The 10461-nt window shown below is 42.8% G+C and overlaps 1 long non-coding RNA gene across 1 annotated transcript; it reads right to left on the minus strand.

Moving 5' to 3' along the window:
• Nucleotides 1-233: 233 nt before the first annotated feature.
• On the minus strand, nucleotides 234-2108 carry LOC124876740. The gene is made up of 2 exons (XR_007040360.1): nucleotides 1464-2108; nucleotides 234-611 (listed from the first exon to the last, which is right to left on the minus strand). It is a non-coding gene; the product is annotated as an uncharacterized LOC124876740 (long non-coding RNA).
• Nucleotides 2109-10461: the final 8353 nt, after the last annotated feature.

The raw sequence follows: 10461 nt of genomic DNA on the forward strand, positions 1-10461 counted from the left end.
GTCCTAATGTTATGACTCTCCCTGGCTCCCAGACCATGGTGCCCTCCTTATCTGCTCAGCCTCAAGCTTTCTAATACAGTATTTCTCTGCTTCTTGCTCTCACACCAGTTACAGCTAAACAAACCATCACTTCATTTTTATTCATACATCATGTTACGGCCCCCACAGGTCTAGGGGTTCAGGGGCGGTAACATAATGATGATTCTGATTCTGATGTGTCCAGAGGAAACAAGTGGAATGTAAAAGGATTTATTACAAAAGAGGGTTTCACAAAGCCAAAACACAATACAATTTTACCCAAGTTACACAAAAAAAAAAAAAAAAACACAGTCTCCAGGCAGCCAATCAGGAAGGTGTGCCCCCACAGCTGAATCTGCATAACGAAAAGGAAAAAGAAAAGGAGCCTGCACAGCCTCAAGAGGCCAGGGGCCGTAACACTCCCCCCTTAAATTACAAAACCAAGTTTTGTAAATACAAAATGTCACACAAAAAAACCAAAAAACCCATACTCACATCCTGGAAAGGCCATCGGCGAGAACATTTTCTGTTCCTCTCTTATGTCGGATGTTCAGCTTGTATTCTTGTAAAAGTAATGCCCACCGCATAAGGCGCTGATTGTGGTTGTACATGCATGAAAGAAATACTAATGGATTATGGTCTGTAAATACATCAATCGGTAAAGTACTGGAACCCAGGTAAACATGGAATTGCTGAAGAGCCAACAACAGAACTAATGTTTCCTTTTCAATAGTGGAGTAGTTCAGTTGATGTTTGTTAAATTCGCGGGAGAAATAGCAAACAGAATGATCTAAACCCTGCAAATCTTCCTGAATCAACACTGCACCAGCTCCAACCATGCTGGCATCCACCTCTAACTTGAAAGGTCGGGTCAGATCAGGTGCAGCTAGTACCGGTGTGTGGCATAGAAGGAATTTAGCACTTTCAAAAGCATTCTGGCAGTCATCTGACCAAACAAAATCAGTTTTTGGGCTAAGTAGATTGGTTAACGGTTAAACCACTGAGGAGAAGTTTCTGCAAAAGTTCCGGTAATAATCAACCATGCCCAGAAATCTACGAAGCTCAGGTCGTGTTTTGGGTGTGGGATAATCATTAATTGCCACAACTTTAGCATTTAGGGGACGGACCTGGCCTTGTCCCACCTCTCTGTCTAAATATGTCACAGTGGCTTTGCCAAATTCACACTTCGTAAGATTAAGGGTCAAGGAGGCTTGGGCCAAACTGTGAAATATTTGATATAATGTTTGCAAATGTTCCTGCCAAGTTTCAGTATACACCACTAGATCGTCTAAATAAGCACTGCAGTTGGGGATGCCCCGCAATACTGTATTTATCAGCCTTTGAAAAGTAGCTGGAGCGTTACACATACCAAATGCCATGACAGTGTATTGCAAAAAGTCATCTGGGGTCACAAAAGCCGAAATGTTAGAAGCTCTTTCAGTTACCTTTAAGAAGGTCCAACTTCGTAACATACTTTGCAACTCCAATATTATCCACACAATCCTCGATCCTGGGGAGAGGATAAGAGTCAGGTACTGTGACAGAATTTACTTTCCGAAAGTCTGTGATAAAGCGTGGTGAGCCATCTGACTTGGTTTCTAGTAAGCAGGGTGAGCTCCAGGGACTTTGACTAGGTTTAGCTAAACCATGTTTCAACAGATATTCAGTTTCCTGCTTCATTAGTGAACATCTCACAGGGTTTGCACGGTAAGGGTGCTGCTTGATTGGCTTTGCATTTTGGACATTTATGTCATGTTCTAGCACTGTAGTGCAGGTTGGAACATCACCAAACAAACATCTGTACTCATTAACTAGAATCACTACATCCTCCTGATGTTTGGGGGACAAGTGGTCAAGTTGATTCTTCAGAGATTTTAACATCTCTGAATTTGTAAGTCAAGGACTAGAACAGATGGGATAATTTGTTTTTATACCATCAGCATCACCCAGTTCATCTACTTCTAATTGAGTAGTAGCTGCAGCCGGAACACACACCCCAGTGGTTTCTGATGCAGGCCAGGGGTGGTATAACTTGAGCATGTTCACATGGCAAACACGAGACTTGTGCCGCCGATTAGGAGTACCAATTACATAATCATTCACCCCTATTTTCTTTAGGACTTCAGAAGGTCCATCAAATTCGGCAGATAAGGCTGAGCCAAGAACAGGAAGGAGAGCAACAACCTGATCTCCCATTTGAAACTCCCTTTTAACGGATGTTTTATCATAAGTATTTTTCGTTCTCTTCTGAGAATCAGCTAAGTGTTTCTTAGCCAGGGTGTTAGCATGACAGAGGCACTCACGAAACGTTTGTACATATTTAGTCACTGTATTCTTAGAGCCTTCTGCAGGAACCATGAAAGTTTCTTTCAAAGCTCTGAGAGGTCCGCGAGGTGTATGACCAAAAACCAACTCGGCAGGACTGAAACCAAGAGACTCCTGAACAGCTTCTCTAGCAGCAAACACTACAAATGGGACCCCCTCATCCCAACTCCTCACAGTGTTCAAGCAGTATTTGCGCAGCATGGACTTAAGGGTTTGATGCCACCGTTCTAATGCTCCCTGTGACTCCAGGTGGTATGCAGAGGAGACAACGTGCTTAATATTTAGAGATTGTGCCACCTGCTTGAACAATTTCGATTGGAAATTTGTTCCTTGGTCATTCCGTAAGGTTTTTGGCAGGCCAAATACAGAAAACAAATTAGTCAATGCTCTAACAACTGATTTTGTTGTAATCTTATTCAAAGGAATGGCTTCAGGGAAGCGAGTAGCAGCACACATGATTGTGAGCAAATATTGGTTTCCACACTTTGTTCTCGGTAATGGCCCAACACAGTCTACTATGACATGGTCAAATGGCTGCTCCATAACTGGAATAGGGCTCAGTGGAGCAGGGGGTATTACCTGATTTGGTTTACCAGCTATCTGGCACACGTGGCAATTGCGACAGAACCTGGAGACATCCCGTTTCATACCAGGCCAGAAAAAGTGCTTTAACAGAAACTGGTACGTCTTGGTAACACCCAAGTGACCAGACCACTGGCTTTCATGAGCTAGAGACAAAACTCTTTGTCTATATATAGTTGGCATAACAATCTGTTTAACTCTACTCCAGTCTGAACGTTCTGCACCTGATGGAGACCACTGACGCATTAAGACACTCTGTTCCACAATGTAAGCTTGTTTCTCTTTATTGGCTTGTTCAGCACTTACCACATTTTTGAAACATCTTTGTAATGTTTCGTCAGCTTGTTGAACTGACGACAAATGTTGTCTGGTCAGGGGGATGGACGCTTTTTCCCAGAGTGGACCAGGCTCCCCCAACACCACCGAATCTGGAAATAACGTCTTGTTATTACTTTTGGGTTGTGCATCACCCTCACTAGAAAATGGAGACATTAAAACAGAATCAGAAATGGAAATCTCTGGGTCTTTACGTGCCTGTGCACGGGTGACCACACAGGCTGGGTACAGCCTGTGTGGTCACCCGTGCAGGGTCTGAAGAGTCTGGGGTTGTCTGATTTAAGGGGTTGTCTACAACCTCCAAACTTGGAAGTACTAGACCTCCAGCAATGTCGTTCCCCATTAACATAGCCACGCCATCTATAGGCAAATCTGGGCAAACAGCAACAGGAAAATATCCTGTGACAAGTTTTGATTTTATGTAAACTCTGTGGACTGGTCTTGGAGCATAACCCATCTCTATCCCCCTCAGAACAGTGTTATACCCACATGCAGTCAGTTGAGAGAATGACTGACTGGGAACCTCCAGTGTCCCTCAAGATGCATACTAGCTTTAAATCAGAGGGAACAGGTGTCAGTGAGATTAAGCCATCAAAATGAATGGTTCAAAACAGGGATCAGGTAATTTGTCACCACAACCAGTGCTCTTATTACGGGGTTCTTTCTTCACAAAACCAAAACTTTTAGTTTGTTGTGAATTTGGTTGTTTTTTTCATTTTAAAACTAAACAATCAGCGATGACATGTCCAGGTTTATGACAGTAGAAACATTCACGGCTGTCCTTTGGAACTACGGTTTTAACCATCTGGGATGGCGGCACATAGTTAACAGGTGTCTTTTCATTAACAATGAAAGATGACTTATGGGTAAGCACATACTCATCAGCAAGAACAGCAGCCGACACCTTCTGCTCATTTAAATACAACACCACACGATCAGGAATACACTTTTTAAAGTCTTCTAACAGCATTAACTCACGTAACGAGTCATATTGGCTAGCCTTTGAGGCAGCACACCACTTATCAAAAAGGATGCCTTTCTCTCTAGCAAACTCCACATGTGTTTGTCCAATAGCTTTCTTGTGTTGTCGAAATTTTTGTCGATAAGCTTCAGGTACCAATTCATAAGCTTGTAAGACAGCGGCTTTAACCATTTCATAATTTAAACTATCCTCTAAAGGGAGCGCTGCCATCGCCTCTTGAGCTTTTCCAGTAAATTTGCAATGTAACAAAAGCGGCCAGGTCTCCCTGGGCCACTGCAAAGCACCAGCAATGCGTTCAAAGGCTGCAAAGTATGAATCAACCTCAGATTTTTTGAAAGCAGGTACTAAAGAAATGCACTTACTTACATGAAAATGGCATAGCAGACATGAAGGTGGAACCTGGTGTCTCAGGAGAGGCAGAGGGCACTCGAGTCTGGGCCTCCAGCTCAAGTTTGCGCAGCCTTATAGCTTTATCAGCCTCTATTTCCAGTCTCCTGATTTTGAGCTCCATTTGGGCTCTCCGGTCCTGGGCCTTTTCTTCAGCTTCCATTTGGAGACGTGCCAACTGCACCTTTAATCAAGCTCCATCTCGGCTCTCGGAGCTCACAGAAGACAGTGGATCATAACAAGGAAGCGTGTGAGGGGTTTTTCCCTGCGTACTCACCTCAGAATCCATGCCAGAGCCATGTTTGTGCTCCTCCTCAGGTAAGGCAGATTGGATTGGCACCACAACAGCAGCCTCAGGCAGATCAGGCACTCTAATCACACCAGCTTCCATCAATTTACCTACTAATAGAGCCTTTAATTCACATTTAAGGATCTGTTTTGGGAGCTGCAGTTTAAAGTGGTCCACAATTTGCAGCAATTCACACTTGTGGCAGCTATTGATAAGCTCAATAGATGGGGCAGCTAGAAAGTGCCCCAAACTGAATGTAACTGGCATAGCAGCTAATTACTGACAAACTCACCAACTCTGGACACAGGGATCCTCTCTAACAAGAATCCCAAACGAGCCCCCACTTATATTACAGCCCCCACAGGTCTAGGGGTTCAGGGGCAGTAACATAATGATGTGTCCAGAGGAAACAAGTGGAATGTAAAAGGATTTATTACAAAAGAGGGTTTCACAAAGCCAAAACACAATACAATTTTACCCAAGAAACACAAGAAAAAAAAAAAAACACAGATGGCTAACAGCCTGAGGAATATTAAGTGCAAGACATGGCGATTGACTGAGCTTTTACTGTAACTAATTATATGTGCTCTCTTTCAGACTCTATCCTTGAAAACTGGCTCAGAGTTTATCTGTTCTTTCTTTCTAGGTGAAACTACATCCATTAACATTTACTTTTCCTTCCCATAGAAAGTACTCCTGGATCAGTGCTTCTTTGTTCTCTTTGTGTCTCTGCTCTGTTCTCTCAAACCCCCAATCGGTCGTGGCAGATGGCTGCACACACTGAGCCTGGTTCTGCTGGAGGTTTCTTCCTGTTAAAAGGGAGTTTTTCTTCTCCACTGTCGCTACATGCATGCTCAGTATGAGGGATTGCTGCAAAGTCAACGTCAGTGACTGTCCACTGTCTCTACATGCTCATCCGGGAGGAGGGAATGCTGCAAGTCACTGACTGGATGCAATCTGCTGGGTTTCCTTAGACAGAAAAACGTTTTATCCAATTTGAATAAATAACTAACTCCGACTGCACTGTTCAATGGTTAGGACTAATTGGAATGTATGTACCTGACTTTTGTGAAGTGCCTTGAGACAACATTTGTTGTGAATTGGCACTATATAAATAAAACTGAATTGAATTGAATATGGTCACAGTGACTTTTCTGTGCTGTTTTTTGGTCTTCAAGATACTCGTAGTCAGCACACAGCTGGCTGTCGTCGCCTCCTCACTCTCTTGTGGTGTTTGTTGGCCTTCAAAAGACTTGCTGTAAGCACGCAGCTGGCTCTCGTCACTCCTAGTCAGCATATAGTATTACACATTCCACTCTCAGCTTTTTGCTTTTACTTTAGTCTGTTTATATGTGTTTTAACTTGATAATCAAAGATCCCTCTTTACATTTGATACTTGTAGGAAATAGAAAATCATCATACATAATTTCTCTGGTTACACTTGTAGTTTATACTTCTGCAAAAGATAAGATGGTAAATATAATTCCATACAAGCCTCTCCAGTCTTTTAGTCCCACAGAGTGGTGCTCTGTGCAGTAGCAACCGACACCTGGCATCCTTTGTTGTTAGTGCCCGGAGAAGATGAATCAGGGGGCTTATGTGTGCCGATAGCAACAATCCTCCCATCGAGTAGATACAGGGTGGACAACCAGAATCGATCTGTAGGATCTTCCCAGATGTAACTGATGATAGGGAGATACATTCGCCATGAATGTGTCTGTATTTTTAAAGGTGTGCACAGTAGCCCTATACGCAGAGGTCCAGGTCACCTTATATCGTGTCTGAAGAGTTTGGCTCATGATCATGGAGATAAAGGGAAGATCCCCACGACCCTTGGTGCAGAAGACACTTGTCACTGTAGCATAGTCGACAGCAATAGAGGGACAATGGTGGTAGTAGTGGGCTGTAGGCGTAACCCACAGGCATCTTAGCACTGATGCTGAAATTCCACATCTGGAACAGGAGACTGTGTCCTGGAGAGACATATTGGAGACCAGTAAGTGGAGACTTCAGTAACATAATGCTGGCCTTGGATAATCACACCTCCATGGTTGAAAAACTAAATAAAGAAATTAAACTAACTACGGAAGCATGCGTTTCTAGCAAGCATAATTGGGACTCTAGTTCTAGAATACTTGTTTAGGTGGCTTACATGTGAGGTTGGAGTAAAAAAGATTATGTCCTACCCAGTCTAAACCCTTATCTATGTTGCCATAGCACAAATGCGGTCTAAAAGCAAACAATTCAGCTAAAGCAATCACAGAATTGGGAATGAAAGGCACAATAACATCCTTAATGCTCCTTATTTGCCTCAAATTATGTCCCAGGATGACTTCAGCAGAGGTCAAACCTCCACCACTCCTTTGATCTTCTTCCACACAACTTCATGTGAATAGGTGTTGTACTCATTGTCATAATGGGACAACTCATTCCATCCTGTGAGTTCTTGACAGGGTCTGCGGGCAAGGCCTATGGTACACTGAGTACCATAGAGTCCAAAAAGCCAGCGGGTCAAATGTGTAGTTTTTTGTGGATGAATTGTCTTTAGACCTAGGGGTGTTAGGAGTGCATGCGCGATTCTGCCCTGTGCCGTTGGGGCCTTTTGTGGGGATGACAAGACCCCATTCGTTGTGGTTGTTAGTCTGCTGGGCTGTATCAGGCTTAGTGAATACACTCTTGTCACAATTTAATTGATATTTTCCCCAAAATACCCAATGGGGGAACCAGGCTGAGCAACTCACAGCTCTTGAAGGAGATGTCTTCAGGTTCCCAATAGCCCTGGTCTTTAAACTGCACCAAGGGTCAACAGGCCCAATCGCAGTGCCACTACGGTACCCCACGGTCAGGATGTATCCAATTGCAGCTAATAGTAAGGTGGACAGAGTCGGTGCAGGATTCTCACCCATATTATTACTCCCTCGTCAGTGAGTTCAAGGTTGGAGATAGACCAGGTGCGGTTGACAGGTTGTTGGGTAGTGGAGTCGTTAATCCATGCTGGGCTTTTCGCTAGAACCTTCTTTAGCCTGGTGTAATTGTTTTCTTTTTCCTAAAGTAAAAGCAAAAACCTGAGTGTGAAATGTGTAATACTATATGCTGACTAGGAGTGACAAGAACCAGCTGCGTGATGACAGCAAGTCTTTTGAAGGCCAACAAACACCACAAGAGAGTGAGGAGGCAACGAGAGCCAGCTGTTTGCTGACCACGAATATCTTGAAGACCAAAAAACAGCACAGAAAAGTCACTGTGACCAAATTCAATTCAATTCAGTTTTATTTATATAGTGCCAATTCACAACAAATGTTGTCTCAAGGCACTTCACAAAAGTCAGGTACATACATTCCAATTAGTCCTAACCATTGAACAGTGCAGTCAGAGTTAGTTATTTATTCAAATTGGATGAAAAGTTTTTCTGTCTAAGGAAACCCAGCAGATTGCATCCAGTCAGTCACTTGCAGTATTCCCTCCTCCCGGATGAGCATGTAGAGACAGTGGACAGTCACTGGCGTTGACTTTGAAGCAATCCCTCATACTGAGCATGCATGTAGCGACAGTGGAGAGGAAAAACTCCCTTTTAACAGGAAGAAACCTCCAGCAGAACCAGACTCAGTGTGAGCAGCCATCTGCCACGACCGACTGGGGCTTTGAGAGAACAGAGCAGAGAAGGAAAAAGAACACAGAAGCAGAACACAGAAGCACTGATCCAGGAGTACTTTCTATGGGAAGGAAAAGTAAATGTTAATGGATGTAGCTCCTTCAGTCGTTTCATCTAGGAAGAAAGAACAGATAAATTCTGAGCCATTTTTCAAGGTTAGAGTATCTAAGAGAGCACATACAGTTAGTCACAGTAAAAGCTCAGTCAGTAGGAAAGAGACAGGGTTAAACACTGAAAGACAGGGCCAAGTGTATCATCAGTAGAAGGTTAGCATTAAGTTGTTGCCAGCAGAAGCTTGGACGATGCCCCCCTCCATGAATCAGAATCAGAATCAGAAAAGCTTTATTGCCAAGTACGTTTTTGGACATACAAGGAATTTGTTTTGGCGTAGTCGGTGCATTAATGTGCACAGTTTTAAGTGAGTGAGAGTAAATATAGAGCAGTGTCACAGGTAGACACAGAGTCAGGCCAGGTGTAGCTTCTAGGAAGAGAAAAGAAAGAGAACATACTATAAGCTTTATCAAAAAGGAAAGTTTTAAGCCTAGCCTTAAAAGTAGAGAGGATGTCTGTCTCACGGACTAAATCTGTGAGCTGGTTCCATAGGAGATGAGCCTGATAACTAAAGGATCTGCCTCCCATTCTACTTCTAGAGACTCTAGGAACCACCAGTAAACCTGCAGTCTTAGAACGAAGTGCTTTGTTAGGAACATATGGAACAATCAGATCTCTGATGTATGATGGAGCTGGATCATTAAGGGCTTTATATATGAGGAGGAGAATGTTAAATTCTATTCTGGATTTCACAGAGAGCCTATGAAGGGAAGCTAAAGTAGGAGAAATATGATCTCTCTTTTTAATTTTCATCAGAACTCTTGCTGCAGCATTTTGAATCAGCTGAAGGCTTTTAACTTTAGAACTTTAGAAGCAGAAAATTTAAAGTCATCCAAATTTGTATGTCTTCAAGATATGCTTGTAGTCTATCTAACTGGTTGGGCTCATCAGGATTTATGGATAAGTAAAGCTGAGTATCATCAGCGTAACAGTGAAAATTTATCCTATGCTGCATGATAATTTTACCTATTGGAAGCATATATATAGTAAAGAGAATTGGCCCAAGTACTGAACCCTGTGGTACTCCACAGAGTCCATTATTATGAGTGCCAGAAGATGTGTGTCAATCGGATTTTTACATTGGATTGGTCAAGGGTTTCACTTACACACCAATGTTATGAATCTCAATAAAAACACAGTTTAAGTGTTGAAGGCAAGGACATTTTGATGAAGACCTTTATGTGCACTGACTGACGAATAAACATTCCCCTGTGAAGACTGGGAGGAGTTTCATGTCTAATTGTTTAACTTAGTAGTATTGCCGTTCTCTTCCTCAAGACAGATTTGCGCCCCTGACCGAGGGGCACGGCCAAGTGTGGGGTGAGTGGAGGGGGTTAAGCAAGGGTGAGGTCAAGACGAGGGATAGAGGCAGCTGCCTTAATTTGACATATTGAAACATGGAGAGTGAGCAGTGAGTGAAAGTTTAGCCAAAGAGGGCAGCACTAAGACGGTTTTAGGAAAAATATTGCAGAATTAAAAAAGTTTACATGAAAATGTCAGAGATTGAATAGTAACATAGAGGCCCAAAAAAAGTTGATTTGGGGTTTAACTCCTCTTTAGACTAGCTGCCACTTTCCCTCATCAGAATCAGAATCAGAAAAGCTTTATTGCCAAGTACGTTTTTGGACATACAAGGAATTTGTTTTGGCGTAGTCGGTGCAATACAGTACAAATTAAACAGTATAAACATATCTACAATATAATATAAATATATGTGCACAGTTTTAAGTGGGTGCGAGTAAGTATAGAGCAGTATAAGATGCAAGAGCAATACAACAG

The sequence above is a fragment of the Girardinichthys multiradiatus genome, chromosome 11 (genome assembly GCF_021462225.1).
Source record: "Girardinichthys multiradiatus isolate DD_20200921_A chromosome 11, DD_fGirMul_XY1, whole genome shotgun sequence".
In the NCBI taxonomy this organism is placed as follows: Eukaryota; Metazoa; Chordata; class Actinopteri; order Cyprinodontiformes; family Goodeidae; genus Girardinichthys; species Girardinichthys multiradiatus.